The sequence below is a fragment of the Triturus cristatus genome, chromosome 1_1, assembly GCF_964204655.1.
Source record: "Triturus cristatus chromosome 1_1, aTriCri1.1, whole genome shotgun sequence".
NCBI lineage: Eukaryota > Metazoa > Chordata > Amphibia > Caudata > Salamandridae > Triturus > Triturus cristatus.
In genome coordinates this window covers 1123452756-1123475952 of record NC_140579.1, presented here as the reverse complement: position 1 = coordinate 1123475952, position 23197 = coordinate 1123452756, and positions in this window count along the sequence as shown.

Here is a 23197-nt window from a genome sequence, read left to right as displayed (position 1 = left end):
TTCAGGTTTTAGGGCAGTGCAGTGGTGTTCGGGCAGTGTAGGGGGTCGTGCTGGGGGTGGTGTTTCAGGGTTTAGGGCAGTGCAGTGGTATGCGGGTAGTGTAGGGGGTCATGCAGTGGGTGGTGTTTCAGGGTTTAGGGCAGTGCAGTGGTGTTCGTGCAGTGTAGGGGGTTGTGTTGAGGGTTGGTGTTTCAGGGTTTAGGGCAGTGCATTGGTGTGCGGGCAGTGTAGGGGGTCGTGCTGGGGCTAGTGTTTCAGGGTTTAGGGCAGTACAGTGGTGTTCGGGCAGTGTAGGGGTTCATGCTGGTGTTTCAGGGTTTAGGACAGGGCAGTGGTGTTCAGGCAGTGTAGGAGGACATACTGGGGGTGGTGTTTCAGGGTTTAGGGCAGAGCAGTGGTGTTCAGGAAGTGTAGGGGGTCGTGCTGGCGGTGGTGTTTCAGGAATTAGGGCAGTGCAGTGGTGTTCTGGCAGTGTAGGGGGACGTGCTAGGGTGGTGTTTTAGGGTTTAGGGCAGAGCAGTGGAGTTTGAGCAGTGTAGGAGGTAATCCTGGGACTGGTTTTTCGGGGTTTAGGGCAGTGCAGTGGTGTTCAGGCATTGTAGGGGGTTGTGCAGGGGGTGGTGTTTCAGGGTTTAGGGCAGTGCAGTGGTTTTCAGCCAGCGTAGGGTGTCTTGCTGGGGTGGTGTTTAAGGGTTTAGGGCAGAGGTCTTCAGGCAGTGTAAGGGGTTTTGCTGGAGTGGTGTTTCAGGGTTCAGGGTAGTGCAGAGGTGTTCGGGAAGTGTAGGGGATCTTGCTGGGGATGGTGTTTCAGGTTTTAGGGCAGTGCAGTGGTGTTCGGGCAGTGTAGGGGGTCGTGCAGGGGTGTGGTGTTTCAAGGTTTAGGGCAGGTCAGTGGTTTTCGGGCAGTGTTGGGGGTTGTGCTGGGGTGGTTTTTCAGGGTTTAAGGCAGTGCAGTGGTGTTCGGGCAGTGTAGGGGGTCATGCTGGGGGTGGTGTTTAAGGGTCAGGGCAGTGCAGAGGTGTTCGGGCAGTGTAGGGGGTCTTGCTGGGGGTGGTGTTTCAGGGTTAAGGGCAGTGCAATGGTGTTTGGGCAGTGTAGTGGGTCGTGTTGGGGTGGTTTTTAAGGGTTTAAGGCAGTGCAGTGGTGTTCGGGCAGTGTAGGGGGTCATGCTGGGGCTGGTGTTTCAGGGTTTAGGGCAGTGCAGTGGTGTTCGGGCAGTGTAGGGGGTCATGGTGGGGCTGGTGTTTCAGGGTTTAGGGCAGTGCAGTGGTGTTCGGGCAGTGTGAGGGGTCGTGCTGGGGCTGGTGTTTCAGGGTTTAGGGCAGTAAAGTGGAGTTCGGGCAGTGTAGGGGGTCGTGCTGGGACTGGTGTTTCAGGGTTTAGGGCAGAGCAGTGGTGTTCGGGCAGTGTAGGGGGTCGTGGTGGGGCTGGTGTTTCAGGGTTTAGGGCCGTGCAGTGGTGTTCGGGCAGTGTTGAGGGTCATGCTGGGGGTGGTGTTTTAGGGTAGTGCAGTGGTGTTCCGGTAGTGTAGGGTGTCGTGCAGTGGGTGGTGTTTTAGGGTTTAGGGCAGTGAAGTGGTGTTCAGGCAGTGTGGGGGGTCATGCTGGGGGTGGTGTTTCAGGGTTTATGTCAGTGCAGTGGTGTTCGGGCAGTGTATGGGGTCATGCTGGGAGTGGTGTTTCAGGGTTTAGGGCATTGCAGTGGTGTTCGGGCAATGTAGGGGGTCTTGCAGGGGGTGGCATTTCAGGGTTTAGGGCAGTGGTACAGTGGTGTTCGGGCAGTGTTGAGGGTCTTGCAGGGGGTGGCGTTTCAGGGTTTAGGGCAGTGGTGTTCGGGCAGTGTAGGGGGTCTGGCTGGAGGTGGCGTTTCAGAGTTTGGGGCAGTGGTGTTCAGGCAGTGTAAGGGGTCTTGCTGGGGATGGCGTTTCAGTGTTTAGGGCAGTGCAGTGGTGTTTGGGCAGTGTAGGAGGTGGTGCCGGGGTGGTGTTTCAGGGTTCAGGGCAGTGCCGTGGTGTTCGGGCAGTGTAGGGGGTTATGCTGGGGCTGGTGTTTCAGGGTTTTGGGCAGTGCAGTGGTGTTCGGGCAATGTAGGGGTCATGCTGGGGCTGGTGTTTCAGGGTTTAGGGCAGTGCAGTGGAGTTCGGGCAGTGTAGGGGGTCGTGCTGGGACTGGTGTTTCAGGGTTTAGGGCAGAGCAGTGGTGTTCGGGCAGTGTAGGGGGTCGTGCTGGGGCTGACGTTTCAGCGTTTAGGGCAGTGGTGTTCGGGCAGTGTAGGGGGTCTTGCAGGGGGTGGTGTTTTAGGGTAGTGCAGTGGTGTTCCGGTAGTGTAGGGTGTCGTGCAGTGGGTGGTGTTTTAGGGTTTAGGGCAGTGAAGTGGTGTTCAGGCAGTGTGGGGGGTCATGCTGGGAGTGGTGTTTCAGGGTTTAGGGCAGTGCAGTGGTGTTCGGGCAATGTAGGGGGTCTTGCAGGGGGTGGCATTTCAGGGTTTAGGGCAGTGGTACAGTGGTGTTCGGGCAGTGTTGAGGGTCTTGCAGGGGGTGGCGTTTCAGGGTTTAGGGCAGTGGTGTTCGGGCAGTGTAGGGGGTCTGGCTGGAGGTGGCGTTTCAGAGTTTGGGGCAGTGGTGTTCAGGCAGTGTAAGGGGTCTTGCTGGGGATGGCGTTTCAGTGTTTAGGGCAGTGCAGTGGTGTTTGGGCAGTGTAGGAGGTGGTGCCGGGGTGGTGTTTCAGGGTTCAGGGCAGTGCCGTGGTGTTCGGGCAGTGTAGGGGGTTATGCTGGGGCTGGTGTTTCAGGGTTTTGGGCAGTGCAGTGGTGTTTGGGCAATGTAGGGGTCATGCTGGGGCTGGTGTTTCAGGGTTTAGGGCAGTGCAGTGGAGTTCGGGCAGTGTAGGGGGTCGTGCTGGGACTGGTGTTTCAGGGTTTAGGGCAGAGCAGTGGTGTTCGGGCAGTGTAGGGGGTCGTGCTGGGGCTGACGTTTCAGCGTTTAGGGCAGTGGTGTTCGGGCAGTGTAGGGGGTCTTGCAGGGGGTGGTGTTTTAGGGTAGTGCAGTGGTGTTCCGGTAGTGTAGGGTGTCGTGCAGTGGGTGGTGTTTTAGGGTTTAGGGCAGTGAAGTGGTGTTCAGGCAGTGTGGGGGGTCATGCTGGGAGTGGTGTTTCAGGGTTTAGGGCAGTGCAGTGGTGTTCGGGCAATGTAGGGGGTCTTGCAGGGGGTGGCATTTCAGGGTTTAGGGCAGTGGTACAGTGGTGTTCGGGCAGTGTTGAGGGTCTTGCAGGGGGTGGCATTTCAGGGTTTAGGGCAGTGGTGTTCGGGCAGTGTAGGGGGTCTGGCTGGAGGTGGCGTTTCAGAGTTTGGGGCAGTGGTGTTCAGGCAGTGTAAGGGGTCTTGCTGGGGATGGCGTTTCAGTGTTTAGGGCAGTGCAGTGGTGTTTGGGCAGTGTAGGAGGTGGTGCCAGGGTGGTGTTTCAGGGTTCAGGGCAGTGCCATGGTGTTCGGGCAGTGTAGGGGGTTATGCTGGGGCTGGTGTTTCAGGGTTTTGGTCAGTGCAGTGGTGTTCGGAAAATGTAGGGGTCATGCTGGGGCTGGTGTTTCAGGGTTTAGGGCAGTGCAGTGGAGTTCGGGCAGTGTAGGGGGTCGTGCTGGGGCTGATGTTTCAGCGTTTAGGGCAGTGGTGTTCGGGCAGTGTAGGGGGTCTTGCAGGGGGTGATGTTTCCGGGTTTAGGGCAGTGCAGTGGTGTTCAGGCTGTTTAGGGGGTCGTGCTGGGGGTGGTGTTTCAGGTTTAGGGCAGTGCAGTGGTGTTCGGGCAGTGTAGGGGGTCGTGCTGGGGGTGGTGTTTCAGGGTTTAGGGCAGTGCAGTGGTGTGTGGGTAGTGTAGGGGGTCATGCAGTGGGTGGTGTTTCAGGGTTTAGGGCAGTGCAGTGGTGTTCGTGCAGTGTTGGGGGTGGTGTTTCAGGGTTTAGGGCAGTGCATTGGTGTGCGGGCAGTGTAGGGGGTCGTGCTGGGGCTAGTGTTTCAGGGTTTAGGGCAATACAGTGGTGTTCGGGCAGTGTAGGGGTTTGTGCTGGTGTTTCAGGGTTTAGGGCAGGGCAGTGGTGTTCAGGCAGTGTAGGAGGACATACTGGGGGTGGTGTTTCAGGGTTTAGGGCAGAGCAGTGGTGTTCAGGCAGTGTAGTGGGTCATGCTGGCGGTGGTGTTTCAGGAATTAGGGCAGTGCAGTGGTGTTCTGGCAGTGTAGGGGGACGTGCTGGGGGTGGTGTTTTAGGGTTTAGGGCAGAGCAGTGGTGTTTGAGCAGTGTAGGAGGTAATCCTGGGAGTGGTTTTTCAGGGTTTAGGGCAGTGCAGTGGTGTTCGGGCAGTATAGGGGGTCATGCAGGGGGTGGTGTTTCAGAGTTTAGGGAAATGCATTGGTTTTCGGGCAGTGTATGGGGTCTTGCTGGGGTGGTGTTTCAGGGTTTAGGGCAGTGGTATTCAGGCAGTGTAGAGGGTCTTGCTGGGGGTGGTGTTTCAGGGTTTAGGGCAGAGCAGTGGTGTTCGGGCAGTGTAGGGGGTCGTGCTGGGGCTGACGTTTCAGCGTTTAGGGCAGTGGTGTTCGGGCAGTGTAGGGGGTCTTGCAGGGGTGGTGTTTCAGGGTTTAGGGCAGTGCAGTGGTGTTCGAGCAGTTTAGGGGGTCGTGCTGGGGGTGGTGTTTCAGGTTTTAGGGCAGTGCAGTGGTGTTCGGGCAGTGTAGGGGGTCGTGCTGGGGGTGGTGTTTCAGGGTTTAGGGCAGTGCAGTGGTATGCGGGTAGTGTAGGGGGTCATGCAGTGGGTGGTGTTTCAGGGTTTAGGGCAGTGCAGTGGTGTTCGTGCAGTGTAGGGGGTTGTGTTGAGGGTTGGTGTTTCAGGGTTTAGGGCAGTGCATTGGTGTGCGGGCAGTGTAGGGGGTCGTGCTGGGGCTAGTGTTTTAGGGTTTAGGGCAGTACAGTGGTGTTCGGGCAGTGTAGGGGTTCATGCTGGTGTTTCAGGGTTTAGGGCAGGGCAGTGGTGTTCAGGCAGTGTAGGAGGACATACTGGGGGTGGTGTTTCAGGGTTTAGGGCAGAGCAGTGGTGTTCAGGAAGTGTAGGGGGTCGTGCTGGCGGTGGTGTTTCAGGAATTAGGGCAGTGCAGTGGTGTTCTGGCAGTGTAGGGGGACGTGCTAGGGTGGTGTTTTAGGGTTTAGGGCAGAGCAGTGGTGTTTGAGCAGTGTAGGAGGTAATCCTGGGACTGGTTTTTCAGGGTTTAGGGCAGTGCAGTGGTGTTCGGGCAGTATAGGGGGTCATGCAGGGGGTGGTGTTTCAGAGTTTAGGGAAATGCATTGGTTTTCGGGCAGTGTATGGGGTCTTGCTGGGGTGGTGTTTCAGGGTTTAGGGCAGTGGTATTCAGGCAGTGTAGAGGGTCTTGCTGGGGGTGGTGTTTCAGGGTTTAGGGCAGAGCAGTGGTGTTCGGGCAGTGTAGGGGGTCGTGCTGGGGCTGACGTTTCAGCGTTTAGGGCAGTGGTGTTCGGGCAGTGTAGGGGGTCTTGCAGGGGTGGTGTTTCAGGGTTTAGGGCAGTGCAGTGGTGTTCGGGCAGTTTAGGGGGTCGTGCTGGGGGTGGTGTTTCAGGTTTTAGGGCAGTGCAGTGGTGTTCGGGCAGTGTAGGGGGTCGTGCTGGGGGTGGTGTTTCAGGGTTTAGGGCAGTGCAGTGGTATGCGGGTAGTGTAGGGGGTCATGCAGTGGGTGGTGTTTCAGGGTTTAGGGCAGTGCAGTGGTGTTCGTGCAGTGTAGGGGGTTGTGTTGAGGGTTGGTGTTTCAGGGTTTAGGGCAGTGCATTGGTGTGCGGGCAGTGTAGGGGGTCGTGCTGGGGCTAGTGTTTCAGGGTTTAGGGCAGTACAGTGGTGTTCGGGCAGTGTAGGGGTTCATGCTGGTGTTTCAGGGTTTAGGGCAGGGCAGTGGTGTTCAGGCAGTGTAGGAGGACATACTGGGGGTGGTGTTTCAGGGTTTAGGGCAGAGCAGTGGTGTTCAGGAAGTGTAGGGGGTCGTGCTGGTGGTGGTGTTTCAGGAATTAGGGCAGTGCAGTGGTGTTCTGGCAGTGTAGGGGGACGTGCTAGGGTGGTGTTTTAGGGTTTAGGGCAGAGCAGTGGTGTTTGAGCAGTGTAGGAGGTAATCCTGGGACTGGTTTTTCGGGGTTTAGGGCAGTGCAGTGGTGTTCAGGCATTGTAGGGGGACGTGCAGGAAGTGGTGTTACATGGTTTAGGGCAGTGCAGTGGTGTTCGGGCAGTGTAGGGGGTCATGCAGGGGGTGGTGTTTCAGAGTTTAGGGAAATGCATTGGTTTTCGGGCAGTGTAGGGGGTCTTGCTGGGGTGGTGTTTCAGGGCTTAGGGCAGTGGTGTTCAGGCAGTGTAGAAGGTCTTGCTGGGGGTGGTGTTTCAGGGTTCAGGGCAGTGCAGAGGTGTTCGGGCAATGTAGGGGGTCTTGCTGGGAGTGGTGTTTCAGGGTTTAGGGCAGTGCAGTGGTGTTCAGGCAGTGTAGGGGGTCGTGCAGGGGGGTGGTGTTTCAGGGTTTAGGGCACTGCAGTGGTGTTCGGGCAGTGTAGGGGGTTGTGCTGGGGGTGGTGTTTCAGGGTTTAGGGTCGTGCAGTGGTGTTAGGGCAGTGTGAGGGGTCATGCTGGGGCTGGTGTTTTAGGGTTAGGGCAGCGCAGTGGTGTTCGGGCAGTGTAGGGGGTCGTGCTGGGGCTGGTGTTTTATGGTTTAGGGTAGTGCAGTGGTGTTCGGGCAGTGTTGAGGGTCATGCTGGGGGTGTTGTTTTAGGGTAGTGCAGTGGTGTTCCGGTAGTGTAGGGTGTCATGCAGGGGGTGGTGTTTTAGGGTTTAGGGCAGTGAAGTGGTGTTCGGGCAGTGTGGGGGGTCATGCTGGGGGTAGTGTTTTAGGGTTTAGGGCAGTGCAGTGGTGTTCAGGCAGTGTAGGGGGTCGTGCTGGGGTGGTGTTTCAGGGTTTAGGGCAGTGCAGTGGTGTTCGGGCAGTGTAGGGGGTCGTGCTGGGGGTGGTGTTTCAGGGTTTAGGGCAGTGCAGTGGTGTTCGGGCCATACAGGGGGTCTTGCAGGGGGTGGCATTTCAGGGTTTAGGGCAGTGGTGCAGTGGTGTTCGGGCAGTGTAGAGGGTCTTGCAGGGGAAGGCGTTTCAGAGTTTAGGGCAGTGGTGTTCGGGCAGTGGAGGGGGTGGTGCAGGGGGGTGGTGTTTCAGGGTTTAGGGTAGTGCAATGGTGTTCGGGCAGTGTAGTGGGTTGTGTTGGGGGTGGTGTTTCAGGGTTTAGGGCAGTGCAGTGGTGTTCAGGCAGTGTAGGGGGTCATGCTGGGGCTGGTGTTTCAGGGTTTTGGGCAGTGCAGTGGTGTTCTGGCAGTGTAGGGGGTCGTGGTGGGGCTGGTGTTTCAGGGTTTAGGGCCATGGAGTGGTGTTCGGGCAGTGTGAGGGGTCGTGCTGCGGCTGGTGTTTTAGGGTTAGGACAGTGCAGTGGTGTTCGGTAGGCCTGGGCAAAAATTTCGTTCCGTTCGCGGAAATTGCGATAATTTTACATTTTCGCATTCCGCGGAGAGCGCGAAAATGTCAAAATTTCCGCTTTCCGCAGCTTGGCGATAATTTGTTTCTAGCTCGCGCTGTAAAATAATACATTCTCGCGCGAGCGCGATCGCCTTACCTGAATCCCTGCATTCGCAGACAAGTTTTCTTGATCCGGTCGCGTTCTCCATGAGATGTTAGATTGTTTTTAGCCATTTGCGCTGTCTCGCGACAGTTCGCGCTCGCAGTGACGTCATGCGTCGCGCGATCACGTCTTTCTTCTCGCGATCATGCACCGCGAGACAACTCAAAACAAGATGGCTGCGCCCCGCGAGCAACCACATGGGTAAGTTGGCGACCCGCAACCATGCAGAAAATCTCACGAACATGCGGGGAAAAAAATTCCGCATCTTCGCGATATTTCCGCTTGTTTGCGATAATTTTAAACATTTTCGCGATAATTTGCTAAAGTGGATTTTGCAAATTCCACCCACCCCTAGTGTTCGGGCAGTGTAGGGGGTCATGCTGGTCTTTCAGGGTTTAGGGCAGAGCAGTGGTGTTTGGGCAGTGTAGGGGGTCATCCTGGGAGTGGTGTTTCAGGGTTTAGGGCAGTGCAGTGGTGTTCGGGCAGTGTAGGGGGTTGTGCAGGGGGTGGTGTTTCAGGGTTTAGGGCAGTGCAGTGGTGTTTGGGCAGTGTAGGGGGTCGTGCAGGGGTGGTGTTTCAGGGTTTAGGGCAGTGCAGTGGTTTTCGGGCAGCATAGGGTGTCTTGCTGGGGTGGTGTTTAAGGGGTTAGGGCTGTGGTGTTCAGGCAGTGTAAGGGGTTTTGCTGGGGGTGGTGTTTCAGGGTTCAGGGCAGTGCAGAGGTGTTCGGGCAGTGTAGGGGATCTTGCTGGGGATGGTGTTTCAGGGTTTAGGGCAATGCAGTGGTGTTCGGGCAGTGTAGGGGGTCATGCAGGGGGGTGGTGTTTCAGGGTTCAGGGCAGTGCAGTGGTTTTCGGGCAGTGTAGGGGGTCGTGCTGGAGGTGGTGTTTCAGGGTTTAGGGCAGAGCAGTGGTGTTTGAGCAGTGTAGGGGGTAATCCTGGGAGTGGTGTTTCATGGTTTAGGGGAGTGCAGTGGTGTGCGGGCAGTGTAGGGGGTCGTGCTGGGGCTAGTGTTTCAGGTTTTAGGGCAGTACAGTGGTGTTCGGGCAGTGTAGGGGTTTGTGCTGGTGTTTCAGGGTTTAGGGCAGGGCACTGGTGTTCAGGCAGTGTAGGAGGACATACTGGGGGTGGTGTTTCAGGGTTTAGGGCAGAGCAGTGGTGTTCAGGCAGTGTAGTGGGTCATGCTGGCGGTGGTGTTTCAGGAATTAGGGCAGTGCAGTGGTGTTCTGGCAGTGTAGGGGGACGTGCTGGGGGTGGTGTTTTAGGGTTTAGGGCAGAGCAGTGGTGTTTGAGCAGTGTAGGAGGTAATCCTGGGAGTGGTTTTTCAGGGTTTAGGGCAGTGCAGTGGTGTTCGGGCAGTATAGGGGGTCATGCAGGGGGTGGTGGTTCAGAGTTTAGGGAAATGCATTGGTTTTCGGGCAGTGTATGGGGTCTTGCTGGGGTGGTGTTTCAGGGTTTAGGGCAGTGGTATTCAGGCAGTGTAGAGGGTCTTGCTGGGGGTGGTGTTTCAGGGTTTAGGGCAGAGCAGTGGTGTTCGGGCAGTGTAGGGGGTCGTGCTGGGGCTGACGTTTCAGCGTTTAGGGCAGTGGTGTTCGGGCAGTGTAGGGGGTCTTGCAGGGGTGGTGTTTCAGGGTTTAGGGCAGTGCAGTGGTGTTCGGGCAGTTTAGGGGGTCGTGCTGGGGGTGGTGTTTCAGGTTTTAGGGCAGTGCAGTGGTGTTCGGGCAGTGTAGGGGGTCGTGCTGGGGGTGGTGTTTCAGGGTTTAGGGCAGTGCAGTGGTATGCGGGTAGTGTAGGGGGTCATGCAGTGGGTGGTGTTTCAGGGTTTAGGGCAGTGCAGTGGTGTTCGTGCAGTGTAGGGGGTTGTGTTGAGGGTTGGTGTTTCAGGGTTTAGGGCAGTGCATTGGTGTGCGGGCAGTGTAGGGGTCGTGCTGGGGCTAGTGTTTCAGGGTTTAGGGCAGTACAGTGGTGTTCGGGCAGTGTAGGGGTTCATGCTGGTGTTTCAGGGTTTAGGGCAGGGCAGTGGTGTTCAGGCAGTGTAGGAGGACATACTGGGGTGGTGTTTCAGGGTTTAGGGCAGAGCAGTGGTGTTCAGGAAGTGTAGGGGGTCGTGCTGGCGGTGGTGTTTCAGGAATTCGGGCAGTGCAGTGGTGTTCTGGCAGTGTAGGGGGAAGTGCTAGGGTGGTGTTTTAGGGTTTAGGGCAGAGCAGTGGTGTTTGAGCAGTGTAGGAGGTAATCCTGGGACTGGTTTTTCAGGGTTTAGGGCAGTGCAGTGGTGTTCGGGCAGTATAGGGGGTCATGCAGGGGGTGGTGTTTCAGAGTTTAGGGAAATGCATTGGTTTTCGGGCAGTGTATGGGGTCTTGCTGGGGTGGTGTTTCAGGGTTTAGGGCAGTGGTATTCAGGCAGTGTAGAGGGTCTTGCTGGGGGTGGTGTTTCAGGGTTTAGGGCAGAGCAGTGGTGTTCGGGCAGTGTAGGGGGTCGTGTTGGGGCTGACGTTTCAGCGTTTAGGGCAGTGGTGTTCGGGCAGTGTAGGGGGTCTTGCAGGGGTGGTGTTTCAGGGTTTAGGGCAGTGCAGTGGTGTTCGGGCAGTTTAGGGGGTCGTGCTGGGGGTGGTGTTTCAGGTTTTAGGGCAGTGCAGTGGTGTTCGGGCAGTGTAGGGGGTCGTGCTGGGGGTGGTGTTTCAGGGTTTAGGGCAGTGCAGTGGTATGCGGGTAGTGTAGGGGGTCATGCAGTGGGTGGTGTTTCAGGGTTTAGGGCAGTGCAGTGGTGTTCGTGCAGTGTAGGGGGTTGTGTTGAGGGTTGGTGTTTCAGGGTTTAGGGCAGTGCATTGGTGTGCGGGCAGTGTAGGGGGTCGTGCTGGGGCTAGTGTTTCAGGGTTTAGGGCAGTACAGTGGTGTTCGGGCAGTGTAGGGGTTCATGCTGGTGTTTCAGGGTTTAGGGCAGGGCAGTGGTGTTCAGGCAGTGTAGGAGGACATACTGGGGGTGGTGTTTCAGGGTTTAGGGCAGAGCAGTGGTGTTCAGGAAGTGTAGGGGGTCGTGCTGGCGGTGGTGTTTCAGGAATTAGGGCAGTGCAGTGGTGTTCTGGCAGTGTAGGGGGACGTGCTAGGGTGGTGTTTTAGGGTTTAGGGCAGAGCAGTGGTGTTTGAGCAGTGTAGGAGGTAATCCTGGGACTGGTTTTTCGGGGTTTAGGGCAGTGCAGTGGTGTTCAGGCATTGTAGGGGGACGTGCAGGGGGTGGTGTTACAGGGTTTAGGGCAGTGCAGTGGTGTTCGGGCAGTGTAGGGGGTCATGCAGGGGGTGGTGTTTCAGAGTTTAGGGAAATGCATTGGTTTTCGGGCAGTGTAGGGGGTCTTGCTGGGGTGGTGTTTCAGGGCTTAGGGCAGTGGTGTTCAGGCAGTGTAGAAGGTCTTGCTGGGGGTGGTGTTTCAGGGTTCAGGGCAGTGCAGAGGTGTTCGGGCAATGTAGGGGGTCTTGCTGGGAGTGGTGTTTCAGGGTTTAGGGCAGTGCAGTGGTGTTCAGGCAGTGTAGGGGGTCGTGCAGGGGGGTGGTGTTTCAGGGTTTAGGGCACTGCAGTGGTGTTCGGGCAGTGTAGGGGGTTGTGCTGGGGGTGGTGTTTCAGAGTTTAGGGCAGTGCAGCGGTGTTAGGGCAGTGTAGGGGGTCGTGCTGGGGCTGGTGTTTCAGGGTTTAGGGTCGTGCAGTGGTGTTCGGGCAGTGTGAGGGGTCATGCTGGGGCTGGTGTTTTAGGGTTAGGGCAGCGCAGTGGTGTTCGGGCAGTGTAGGGGGTCGTGCTGGGGCTGGTGTTTTATGGTTTAGGGTAGTGCAGTGGTGTTCGGGCAGTGTTGAGGGTCATGCTGGGGGTGTTGTTTTAGGGTAGTGCAGTGGTGTTCCGGTAGTGTAGGGTGTCATGCAGGGGGTGGTGTTTTAGGGTTTAGGGCAGTGAAGTGGTGTTCGGGCAGTGTGGGGGGTCGTGCTGGGGGTAGTGTTTTAGGGTTTAGGGCAGTGCAGTGGTGTTCAGGCAGTGTAGGGGGTCGTGCTGGGGTGGTGTTTCAGGGTTTAGGGCAGTGCAGTGGTGTTCGGGCAGTGTAGGGGGTCGTGCTGGGGGTGGTGTTTCAGGGTTTAGGGCAGTGCAGTGGTGTTCGGGCCATACAGGGGGTCTTGCAGGGGGTGGCATTTCACGGTTTAGGGCAGTGGTGCAGTGGTGTTCGGGCAGTGTAGAGGGTCTTGCAGGGGAAGGCGTTTCAGAGTTCAGGGCAGTGGTGTTCGGGCAGTGGAGGGGGTGGTGCAGGGGGGTGGTGTTTCAGGGTTTAGGGTAGTGCAATGGTGTTCGGGCAGTGTAGTGGGTTGTGTTGGGGGTGGTGTTTCAGGGTTTAGGGCAGTGCAGTGGTGTTCGGGCAGTGTAGGGGGTCATGCTGGGGCTGGTGTTTCAGGGTTTTGGGCAGTGCAGTGGTGTTCTGGCAGTGTAGGGGGTCGTGGTGGGGCTGGTGTTTCAGGGTTTAGGGCCATGGAGTGGTGTTCGGGCAGTGTGAGGGGTCGTGCTGCGGCTGGTGTTTTAGGGTTAGGACAGTGCAGTGGTGTTCGGTAGGCCTGGGCAAAAATTTCGTTCCGTTCGCGGAAATTGCGCTAATTTTACATTTTCGCATTCCGCGGAGAGCGAGAAAATGTCAAAATTTCCGCTTTCCGCAGCTTGGCGATAATTTGTTTCTAGCTCGCGCTGTAAAATAATACATTCTCGCGCGCGCGCGATCGCCTTACCTGAATCCCTGCGTTCGCAGACAAGTTTTCTTGATCCGGTCGCGTTCTCCATGAGATGTTGGATTGTTTTTAGCCATTTGCGCTGTCTCGCGACAGTTCGCGCTCGCAGTGACGTCATGCGTCGCGCGATCACGTCTTTCTTCTCGCGATCATGCACCGCGAGACAACTCAAAACAAGATGGCTGCGCCCCGCGAGCAACCACATGGGTAAGTTGGCGACCCGCAACCATGCAGAAAATCTCACGAACATGCGGGGAAAAAAATTCCGCATCTTCGCGATATTTCCGCTTGTTTGCGATAATTTTAAACATTTTCGCGATAATTTGCTAAAGTGGATTTTGCAAATTCCACCCACCCCTAGTGTTCGGGCAGTGTAGGGGGTCATGCTGGTCTTTCAGGGTTTAGGGCAGAGCAGTGGTGTTTGGGCAGTGTAGGGGGTCATCCTGGAAGTGGTGTTTCAGGGTTTAGGGCAGTGCAGTGGTGTTCGGGCAGTGTAGGGGGTTGTGCAGGGGGTGGTGTTTCAGGGTTTAGGGCAGTGCAGTGGTGTTTGGGCAGTGTAGGGGGTCGTGCAGGGGTGGTGTTTCAGGGTTTAGGGCAGTGCAGTGGTTTTTGGGCAGCATAGGGTGTCTTGCTGGGGTGGTGTTTAAGGGGTTAGGGCTGTGGTGTTCAGGCAGTGTAAGGGGTTTTTCTGGGGGTGGTGTTTCAGGCTTCAGGGCAGTGCAGAGGTGTTCGGGCAGTGTAGGGGATCTTGCTGGGGATTGTGTTTCAGGGTTTAGGGCAATGCAGTGGTGTTCAGGCAGTGTAGGGGGTCATGCAGGGGGGTGGTGTTTCAGGGTTCAGGGCAGTGCAGTGGTTTTCGGGCAGTGTAGGGGGTCGTGCTGGAGGTGGTGTTTCAGGGTTTAGGGCAGTGCAGTGGTGTTCGGGCAGTGTAGGGGATCATGCTGGGGGTGGTGTTTCAGGCTTTAGGGCAGAGCAGTGGTGTTCAGGCAGTGTAGGGGGTCATGCTGGGGGTGGTGTTTCAGGAATTAGGGCAGTGCAGTGGTGTTCTGGCAGTGTGGGGGGACGTGCTGGGGGGTGGTGTTTTAGGGTTTAGGGCAGAGCAGTGGTGTTTGAGCAGTGTAGGGGGTAATCCTGGGAGTGGTGTTTCATGGTTTAGGGGAATGCAGTGGTGTTCGGCCAGTGTAAGGGGTCGTGCTGGGGCTGGTGTTTCATGGTTTAGGGCAGTGCAGTGGTGTTCGGACAGTGTAGGAGGTCGTGCTGGGGTTGGTATTTCAGGGTTTAGGGCAGTGCAGTGGTGTGCTGTTAGTGTAGGGGGTCATGCTGTGGGTGGTGTTTCAGGGTTTAGGGCATTGCAGTGGTGTTCGGGCAGTGTAGGTGGTCATGCTGGGAGTGGTGTTTAAGGGTTTAGGGCAGTGCAGTGGTGTGCGGGCAGTGTATGGGGTCGTGCTGGGGCTGTTGTTTCAGGGTTTAGGGCAGTGCAGTGGTGTTCAGGCAGTGTAGGGGGTCGTGCTGATGTTTCAGGTTTTAGGGCAGAGCATTGGTGTTTGGGCAGTGTAGGTGGTCATCCTGGGAGTGCTGTTTCAGGGTTAAGGGCAGTGCAGTGGTGTTCGGGCAGTGTAGGGGGTCGTGCAGGGGGTGGTGTTTCAGGGTTTAGGGCAGTGCAGTGGTTTTCAGCCAGCGTAGGGTGTCTTGCTGGGGTGGTGTTTAAGGGTTTAGGGCAGAGGTCTTCAGGCAGCGTAAGGGGTTTTGATGGGGTGGTGTTTCAGGGTTCAGGGTAGTGCAGAGGTTTTCGGGCAGTGTAGGGGATCTTGCTGGGGATGGTGTTTCAGGGTTTAGGGCAGTGCAGTGGTGTTCGGGCAGTGTAGGGGGTCATGCTGGGGGTGGTGTTTAAGAGTTCAGGGCAGTGCAGAGGTGTTCGGGCAGTGTAGGGGGTCTTGCTGGGGGTGGTGTTTCAGGGTTAAGGGCAGTGCAGTGATGTTCGGGCAGTGTAGTGGGTCGTGTTGGGGGTGGTGTTTCAGGGTTTAGGGCAGTGCAGTGGTGTTCGGGCAGTGTAGGGGGTTATGCTGGGGCTGGTGTTTCAGGGTTTAGGGCAGTGCAGTGGTGTTCGGGCAGTGTAGGGGGTCGTGGTGGGGCTGGTGTTTCAGGGTTTCGGGCAGTGCAGTGGTGTTCGGGCAGTGTGAGGGGTCGTGCTGGGACTGGTGTTTCAGGGTTTAGGGCAGTGCAGTGGTGATCGGTCAGTGTAGGGGGTCATGCTGGGGCTAGTGTTTCAGGGTTTAGGGCAGTGCAGTGGAGTTCGGGCAGTGTAGGGGGTCATGCTGGGACTGGTGTTTCAGGGTTTAGGGCAGAGCAGTGGTGTTCGGGCAGTGTAGGGGTTCGTGGTGGGGCTGGTTTTTCAGGGTTTAGGGCCGTGCAGTGGTGTTCGGGCAGTGTTGAGGGTCAAGCTGGGGGTTGTGTTTTAGGGTAGTGCAGTGGTGTTCCGGTAGTGTAGGGTGTCGTGCAGTGGGTGGTGTTTTAGGGTTTAGGGCAGTGAAGTGGTGTTAAGGCAGTGTGGGGGGTCATGCTGGGGTGGTGTTTCAGGGTTTATGGCAGTGCAGTGGTGTTCGCGCAGTGTAGGGGGTCATGCTGGGAGTGGTGTTTCAGGGTTTAGGGCAGTGCAGTGGTGTTCGGGCAATGTAGGGGGTCTTGCAGGGGGTGGCATTTCAGCGTTTAGGGCAGTGGTGCAGTGGTGTTCGGGCAGTGTTGAGGGTCTTGCAGGGGGTGGCGTTTCATGGTTTAGGGCAGTGGTGTTCGGGCAGTGTAGGGGGTCTTGCTGGAGGTGGCGTTTCAGAGTTTGGGGCAGTGGTGTTCAGGCAGTGTAGGGGGTCTTGCTGGGGGTGGCGTTTCAGTGTTTAGGGCAGTGCAGTGGTGTTTGGGCAGTGTAGGAGGTCGTGCCGGGGTGGTGTTTCAGGGTTCAGGGCAGTGCAGTGGTGTTCGGGCAGTGTAGGGGGTCATGCTGGGGCTGGTGTTTCAGGGTTTAGGGCAGTGCAGTGGTGTTCGGGCAATGTAGGGTTCATGCTGGGGCTGGTGTTTCAGGGTTTAGGGCAGGGCAGTGGTGATCGGGCTGTGTAGGGGGTCGTGCTGGGGCTAGTGTTTCAGGGTTTAGGGCAGTGCAGTGGAGTTCGGGCAGTGTAGGGGGTCGTGCTGGGACTGGTGTTTCAGGGTTTAGGGCAGTGGTGTTCGGGCAGTGTAGGGGGTCTTGCAGGGGGTGGTGTTTCAGTGTTTAGGGCAGTGCAGTGGTGTTCGGGCAGTTTTGGGGGTCGTGCTAGGGGTGGTGTTTCAGGTTTTAGGGCAGTGCAGTGGTGTTCGGGCAGTGTAGGGTGTCGTGCTGGGGGTGGTGTTTCAGGGTTTAGGGCAGTGCAGTGGTGTTCGTGCAGTGTAGGGGGTCATGCAGGGGGTGGTGTTTCAGAGTTTAGGGAAATGCATTGGTTTTCGGGCAGTGTAGGGGGTCTTGCTGGGGTGGTGTTTCAGGGTTTAGGGCAGTGGTGTTCAGGCAGTGTAGAGGGTCTTGCTGTGGGTGGTGTTTCAGGGTTCAGGGCAGTGCAGAGGTGTTCGGGCAATGTAGGGGGTCTTGCTGGGAGTGGTGTTTCAGGGTTTAGGGCAGTGCAGTGGTGTTTAGGCATTGTAGGGGGTCGTGCAGGGGGGTGGTGTTTTAGGGTTTAGGGCCATGCAATGGTGTTCAAGCAGTGTGAGGGGTCATGCTGGGGTTGATGTTTTAGGGTTCAGGGTAGTGCACTGCTGTTCAGGCAGTGTAGGGTGTCATGCTGGGGGTAATGTTTTAGGGTTTAGGGCAGTGCAGTGGTGTTTGAGCAGTGTAGGAGGTCGTGCCGGGGTGGTGTTTCAGGGTTCAGGGCAGTGCAGTGGTGTTCGGGCAGTGTAGGGGGTCATGCTGGGGCTGGTGTTTCAGGGTTTAGGGCAGTGCAGTGGTGTTCGGGCAATGTAGGGTTCATGCTGGGGCTGGTGTTTCAGGGTTTAGGGCAGGCCAGTGGTGATCGGGCTGTGTAGGGGGTCATGCTGGGGCTAGTGTTTCAGGGTTTAGGGCAGTGCAGTGGAGTTCGGGCAGAGTAGGGGGTCGTGTTGGGACTGGTGTTTCAGGGTTTAGGGCAGTGGTGTTCGGGCAGTGTAGGGGGTCTTGCAGGGGGTGGTGTTTCAGGGTTTAGGGCAGTGCAGTGGTGTTCGGGAAGTTTTGGGGGTCGTGCTGGGGGTGGTGTTTCAGGTTTTAGGGCAGTGCATTGGTGTTCGGGCAGTGTAGGGGGTCGTGCTGGGGGTGGTGTTTCAGGGTTTAGGGCAGTGCAGTGGTGTGCGGGTAGTGTAGGGGGTCGTGCTGGGGCTAGTGTTTCAGGGTTTAGGGCAGTACAGTGGTGTTCGGGCAGTGTAGGGGTTCGTGCTGGTGTTTCAGGGTTTAGGGCAGGGCAGTGGTGTTCAGGCAGGGTAGGAGGACATACTGGGGGTGGTGTTTCAGGGTTTAGGGCAGAGCAGTGGTGTTCAGGCAGTGTAGGGGGTCGTGCTGGCGGTGGTGTTTCAGGAATTAGGGCAGTGCAGTGGTGTTCTGGCAGTGTAGGGGGACGTGCTGAGGGTGGTGTTTTAGGGTTTAGGGCAGAGCAGTGATGTTTGAGAAGTGTAGGAGGTAATCCTGGGAGTGGTTTATCAGGGTTTAGGGCAGTGCAGTGGTGTTCGGGCATTATAGGGGGATGTGCAGGGGGTGGTGTTTCAGGGTTTAGGGCAGTGCAGTGGTGTTCGGGCAGTGTAGGGGGTCATGCAGGGGGTGGTGTTTCAGAGTTTAGGGAAATGCATTGGTTTTCGGGCAGTGTAGGGGGTCTTGCTGGGGTGGTGTTTCAGGGTTTAGGGCAGTGGTGTTCAGGCAGTGTAGAGGGTCTTGCTGGGGGTGGTGTTTCAGGGTTCAGGGCAGTGCAGAGGTGTTCGGGCAATGTAGGGGGTCTTGCTGGGAGTGGTGTTTCAGGGTTTAGGGCAGTGCAGTGGTGTTCAGGCAGTGTAGGGGGTCGTGCAGGGGGGTGGTGTTTTAGGGTTTAGGGCAGTGCAGTGGTGTTCGGGCAGTGTAGGGGGTTGTGCTGGGGGTGGTGTTTCAGAGTTTAGGGCAGTGCAGTGGTGTTAGGGCAGTGTAGGGGGTCGTGCTGGGGCTGTTGTTTCAGGGTTTAGGGTCGTGCAGTGGTGTTCGGGCAGTGTGAGGGGTCATGCTGGGGCTGGTGTTTTAGGGTTAGGGCAGTGCAGTGGTGTTTGGGCAGTGTAGGGGGTCGTGCTGGGGCTGGTGTTTTATGGTTTGGGGTAGTGCAGTGGTGTTCGGGCAGTGTTGAGGGTCATGCTGGGGGTGATGTTTTAGGGTAGTGCCGTGGTGTTCCGGTAGTGTAGGGTGTCATGCAGAGGGTGGTGTTTTAGGGTTTAGGGCAGTAAAGTGGTGTTCGGGCCATATAGGGGGTCTTGCACTGGGTGGCATTTCAGGGTTTAGGGCAGTGGTGCAGTGGTGTTCGGGCAGTGTAGAGGGTCTTGCAGGGGAAGGCGTTTCAGAGTTTAGGGCAGTGGTGTTCGGACAGTGCAGGGGGTGGTGCAGGGGGGTGGTGTTTCAGGGTTTAGGGTAGTGCAATGGTGTTCGGGCAGTGTAGTGGGTCGTGTTGGGGGTGGTGTTTCAGGGTTTAGGGCAGTGCAGTGGTGTTCGGGCAGTGTAGGGGGTCATGCTGGGGCTGGTGTTTCAGGGTTTTAGGGCAGTGCAGTGGTGTTCGGGCAGTGTAGGGCGTCGTGGTGGGCCTGGTGTTTCAGGGTTTAGGGCCATGGAGTGGTGTTCGGGCAGTGTGAGGGGTCGTGCTGCGGCTGGTGTTTTAGGGTTAGGACAGTGCAGTGGTGTTCGGTAGGCCTGGGCAAAAATTTTGTTCCGTTCGCGGAAATTGAGATAATTTGACATTTTCGCGTTCCGCGGAGAGCGCGAAAATGTCAAAATTTCCGCTTTCCGCAGCTTGGCGATAATTTGTTTCTTGCTCGCGCTGTAAAATAATACATTCTCTCGCGCGCGCGATCGCCTTACCTGAATCCCTGCGTTCGCCGACAAGTTTTCTTGATCCGGTCGCGTTCTCCATGAGATGTTGGATTGTTTTTAGCCATTTGCGCTGTCTCGCGACAGTTCGCGCTCGCAGTGACGTCATGCGTCGCGCGATCACGTCTTTCTTCTCGCGATCATGCACCGCGAGACAACTCAAAACAAGATGGCTGCGCCCCGCGAGCAACCACATGGGTAAGTTGGCGACCCGCAACCATGCAGAAAATCTCACGAACATGCGGGAAAAAAAATTCCGCATCTTCGCAATATTTACGCTTGTTTGCGATAATTTTAAACATTTTCGCGATAATTTGCTAAAGTGGATTTTGCAAATTCCACCCACCCCTAGTGTTCGGGCAGTGTAGGGGGTCATGCTGGTCTTTCAGGGTTTAGGGCAGAGCAGTGGTGTTTGGGCAGTGTAGGGGGTCATCCTGGGAGTGGTGTTTCAGGGTTTAGGGCAGTGCAGTGGTGTTCGGGCAGTGTAGGGGGTTGTGCAGGGGGTGGTGTTTCAGGGTTTAGGGCAGTGCAGTGGTGTTTGGGCAGTGTAGGGGGTCGTGCAGGGGTGGTGTTTCAGGGTTTAGGGCAGTGAAGTGGTTTTCGGGCAGCATAGGGTGTCTTGCTGGGGTGGTGTTTAAGGGGTTAGGGCTGTTGTGTTCAGGCAGTGTAAGGGGTTTTGCTGGGGGTGGTGTTTCAGGGTTCAGGGCAGTGCAGAGGTGTTCGGGCAGTGTAGGGGATCTTGCTGGGGATGGTGTTTCAGGGTTTAGGGCAATGCAGTGGTGTTCGGGCAGTGTAGGGGGTCATGCAGGGGGGTGGTGTTTCAGGGTTTAGGGCAGTGCAGTGGTTTTCGGGCAGTGTAGGGGGTCGTGCTGGAGGTGGTGTTTCAGGGTTTAGGGCAGTGCAGTGGTGTTCGGGCAGTGTAGGGGATCGTGCTGGGGGTGGTGTTTCAGGCTTTAGGGCAGAGCAGTGGTGTTCAGGCAGTGTAGGGGGTCATGCTGGGGGTGGTGTTTCAGGAATTAGGGCAGTGCAGTGGTGTTCTGGCAGTGTGGGGGGACGTGCTGAGGGTGGTGTTTTAGGGTTTAGGGCAGAGCAGTGGTGTTTGAGCAGTGTAGGGGGTAATCCTGGGAGTGGTGTTTCATGGTTTAGGGGAGTGCAGTGGTGTTCGGGCAGTGTAGGGGGTCGTGCTGGGGCTGGTGTTTCATGGTTTAGGGCAGTGCAGTGGTGTTCGGACAGTGTAGGAGGTCGTGCTGGGGGTGGTATTTCAGGGTTTAGGGCAGTGCAGTGGTGTGCGGTTAGTGTAGGGGGTCATGCTTTGGGTGGTGTTTCAGGGTTTAGGGCATTGCAGTGGTGTTAGGGCAGTGTAGGTGGTCATGCTGGGGGTGGTGTTTAAGGGTTTAGGGCAGTGCAGTGGTGTGCGGGCAGTGTATGGGGTCGTGCTGGGGCTGTTGTTTCAGGGTTTAGGGCAGTGCAGTGGTGTTCAGGCAGTGTAGGGGGTCGTGCTGATGTTTCAGGTTTTAGGGCAGAGCATTGGTGTTTGGGCAGTGTAGGTGGTCATCCTGGGAGTGCTGTTTCAGGGTTAAGGGCAGTGCAGTGGTGTTCGGGCAGTGTAGGGGGTCGTGCAGGGGGTGGTGTTTCAGGGCTTAAGGCAGTGCAGTGGTGTTCAGGCAGTGTAGGGGGTTGTGCAGGGGGTGGTGCTTCAGGGTTTAGGGCAGTGCAGTGGTTTTCAGCCAGCATAGGGTGTCTTGCTGGGGTGGTGTTTAAGGGTTTAGGGCAGAGGTCTTCAGGCAGCGTGAGGGGTTTTGCTGGGGTGGTGTTTCAGGGTTCAGGGTAGTGCAGAGGTGTTCGGGCAGTGTAGGGGATCTTGCTGTGGATGGTGTTTAAGGGTTCAGGGCAGTGCAGAGGTGTTCGGGCAGTGTAGGGGGTCTTGCTGGGGGTGGTGTTTCAGGGATAAGGGCAGTGCAGTGGTGTTCGGGCATTGTAGTGGGTCGTGTTGGGGGTGGTGTTTCAGGGTTTAGGGCAGTGCAGTGGTGTTCGGGCAGTGTAGGGGGTCATGCTGGGGCTGGTGTTTCAGGGTTTAGGGCAGTGCAGTGGTGTTCGGGCAGTATAGGGGGTCGTGGTGGGGCTGGTGTTTCAGGGTTTAGGGCAGTGCAGTGGTGTTCGGGCAGTGTGAGGTGTCGTGCTGGGACTGGTGTTTCAGGGTTTAGGGCAGTGCAGTGGTGATCGGTCAGTGTAGGGGGTCGTGCTGGGGCTAGTGTTTCAGGGTTTAGGGCAGTGCAGTAGAGTTCGGGCAGTGTAGGGGGTCATGCTGGGACTGGTGTTTCAGGGTTTAGGGCAGAGCAGTGGTGTTCGGGCAGTGTAGGGGGTCGTGGTGGGGCTGGTTTTTCAGGGTTTAGGGCCGTGCAGTGGTGTACGGGCAGTGTTGAGGGTCATGCTGGGGGTGGTGTTTTAGGGTAGTGTAGTGGTGTTCCGGTAGTGTAGGGTGTCGTGCAGTGGGTGGTGTTTTAGGGTTTAGGGCAGTGAAGTCGTGTTAAGGCAGTGTGGGGGGTCATGCTGGGGGTGGTGTTTCAGGGTTTATGGCAGTGCAGTGGTGTTCGCGCAGTGTAGGGGTCATGCTGGGAGTGGTGTTTCAGGGTTTAGGGCAGTGCAGTGGTGTTCGGGCAATGTAGGGGGTCTTGCAGGGGGTGGCATTTCAGCGTTTAGGGCAGTGGTGCAGTGGTGTTCGGGCAGTGTTGAGGGTCTTGCAGAGGGTGGCGTTTCATGGTTTAGGGCAGTGGTGTTCGGGCAGTGTAGGGGGTCTTGCTGGAGGTGGCGTTTCAGAGTTTGGGGCAGTGGTGTTCAGGCAGTGTAGGGGGTGTTGCTGGGGGTGGCGTTTCAGTGTTTAGGGCAGTGCAGTGGTGTTTGGGCAGTGTAGGAGGTCGTGCCGGGGTGGTGTTTCAGGGTTCAGGGCAGTGCAGTGGTGTTCGGGCAGTGTAGGGGGTCATGCTGGGGCTGGTGTTTCAGGGTTTAGGGCAGTGCAGTGGTGTTCGGGCAATGTAGGGTTCATGCTGGGGCTGGTGTTTCAGGGTTCAGGGCAGGGCAGTGGTGATCGGGCTGTGTAGGGGGTGGTGCTGGGTCTAGTGTTTCAGGGTTTAGGGCAGTGCAGTGGAGTTCGGGCAGTGTATGGGGTCGTGCTGGGACTGGTGTTTCAGGGTTTAGGGCAGTGGTGTTCGGGCCGTGTAGGGGGTCTTGCAGGGGGTGGTGTTTCAGGGTAGAGGGCAGTGCAGTGGTGTTCGGGCAGTTTTGGGGGTCGTGCTGGGGTGGTGTTTCAGGGTTTAGGGCAGTGGTGTTCAGGCAGTGTAGAGGGTCTTGCTGGGGGTGGTGTTTCAGGGTTCAGGGCAGTGCAGAGGTGTTCGGGCAATGTAGGGGGTCTTGCTGGGAGTGGTGTTTCAGGGTTTAGGGCAGTGCAGTGGTGTTCAAGCAGAGTGAGGGGTCATGCTGGGGTTGATGTTTTAGGGTTCAGGGTAGTGCACTGCTGTTCAGGCAGTGTAGGGTGTCATGCTGGGGGTAATGTTTTAGGGTTTAGGGCAGTGCAGTGGTGTTTGGGCAGTGTAGGAGGTCGTGCCGGGGTGGTGTTTCAGGGTTCAGGGCAGTGCAGTGGTGTTTGGGCAGTGTAAGGGGTCATGCTGGGGCTGGTGTTTCAGGGTTTAGGGCAGTGCAGTGGTGTTCGGGCAATGTAGGGTTCATGCTGGGGCTGGTGTTTCAGGGTTTAGGGCAGGGCAGTGGTGATCGGGCTGTGTAGGGGGTCGTGCTGGGGCTAGTGTTTCAGGGTTTAGGGCAGTGCAGTGGAGTTCGGGCAGAGTAGGGGGTCGTGTTGGGACTGGTGTTTCAGGGTTTAGGGCAGTGGTGTTCGGGAAGTGTAGGGGGTCTTGCAGGGGGTGGTGTTTCAGGGTTTAGGGCAGTGCAGTGGTGTTCTGGAAGTTTTGGGGGTCGTGCTGGGGGTGGTGTTTCAGGTTTTAGGGCAGTGCATTGGTGTTCGGGCAGTGTAGGGGGTCGTGCTGGGGGTGGTGTTTCAGGGTTTAGGGCAGTGCAGTGGTGTGCGGGTAGTGTAGGGGGTCATGCAGTGGGTGGTGTTTCAGAGGTTAGGGCAGTGCAGTGGTGTTCGTGCAGTGTAGGGGGTTGTGTTGGGGGTGGTGTTTCAGGGTTTAGGGCAGTGCATTGGTGTGCGGGCAGTGTAGGGGGTCGTGCTGGGGCTAGTGTTTCAGGGTTTAGGGCAGTACAGTGGTGTTCGGGCAGTGTAGGGGTTCGTGCTGGTGTTTCAGGGTTTAGGGCAGGGTAGTGGTGTTCAGGCAGTGTAGGAGGACATACTGGGGGTGGTGTTTCAAGGGTTAGGGCAGAGCAGTGGTGTTCAGGCAGTGTAGGGGGTCGTGCTGGCGGTGGTGTTTCAGGAATTAGGGCAGTGCAGTGGTGTTCTGGCAGTGTAGGGGGACGTGCTGGGGGTGGTGTTTTAGGGTTTAGGGCAGAGCAGTGGTGTTTGAGAAGTGTAGGAGGTAATCCTGGGAGTGGTTTTTCAGGGTTTAGGGCAGTGCAGTGGTGTTCGGGCATTATAGGGGGACGTGCAGGGGGAGGTGTTTCAGGGTTTAGGGCAGTGCAGTGGTGTTCGGGCAGTGTAGGGGGTCATGCAGGGGGTGGTGTTTCAGAGTTTAGGGA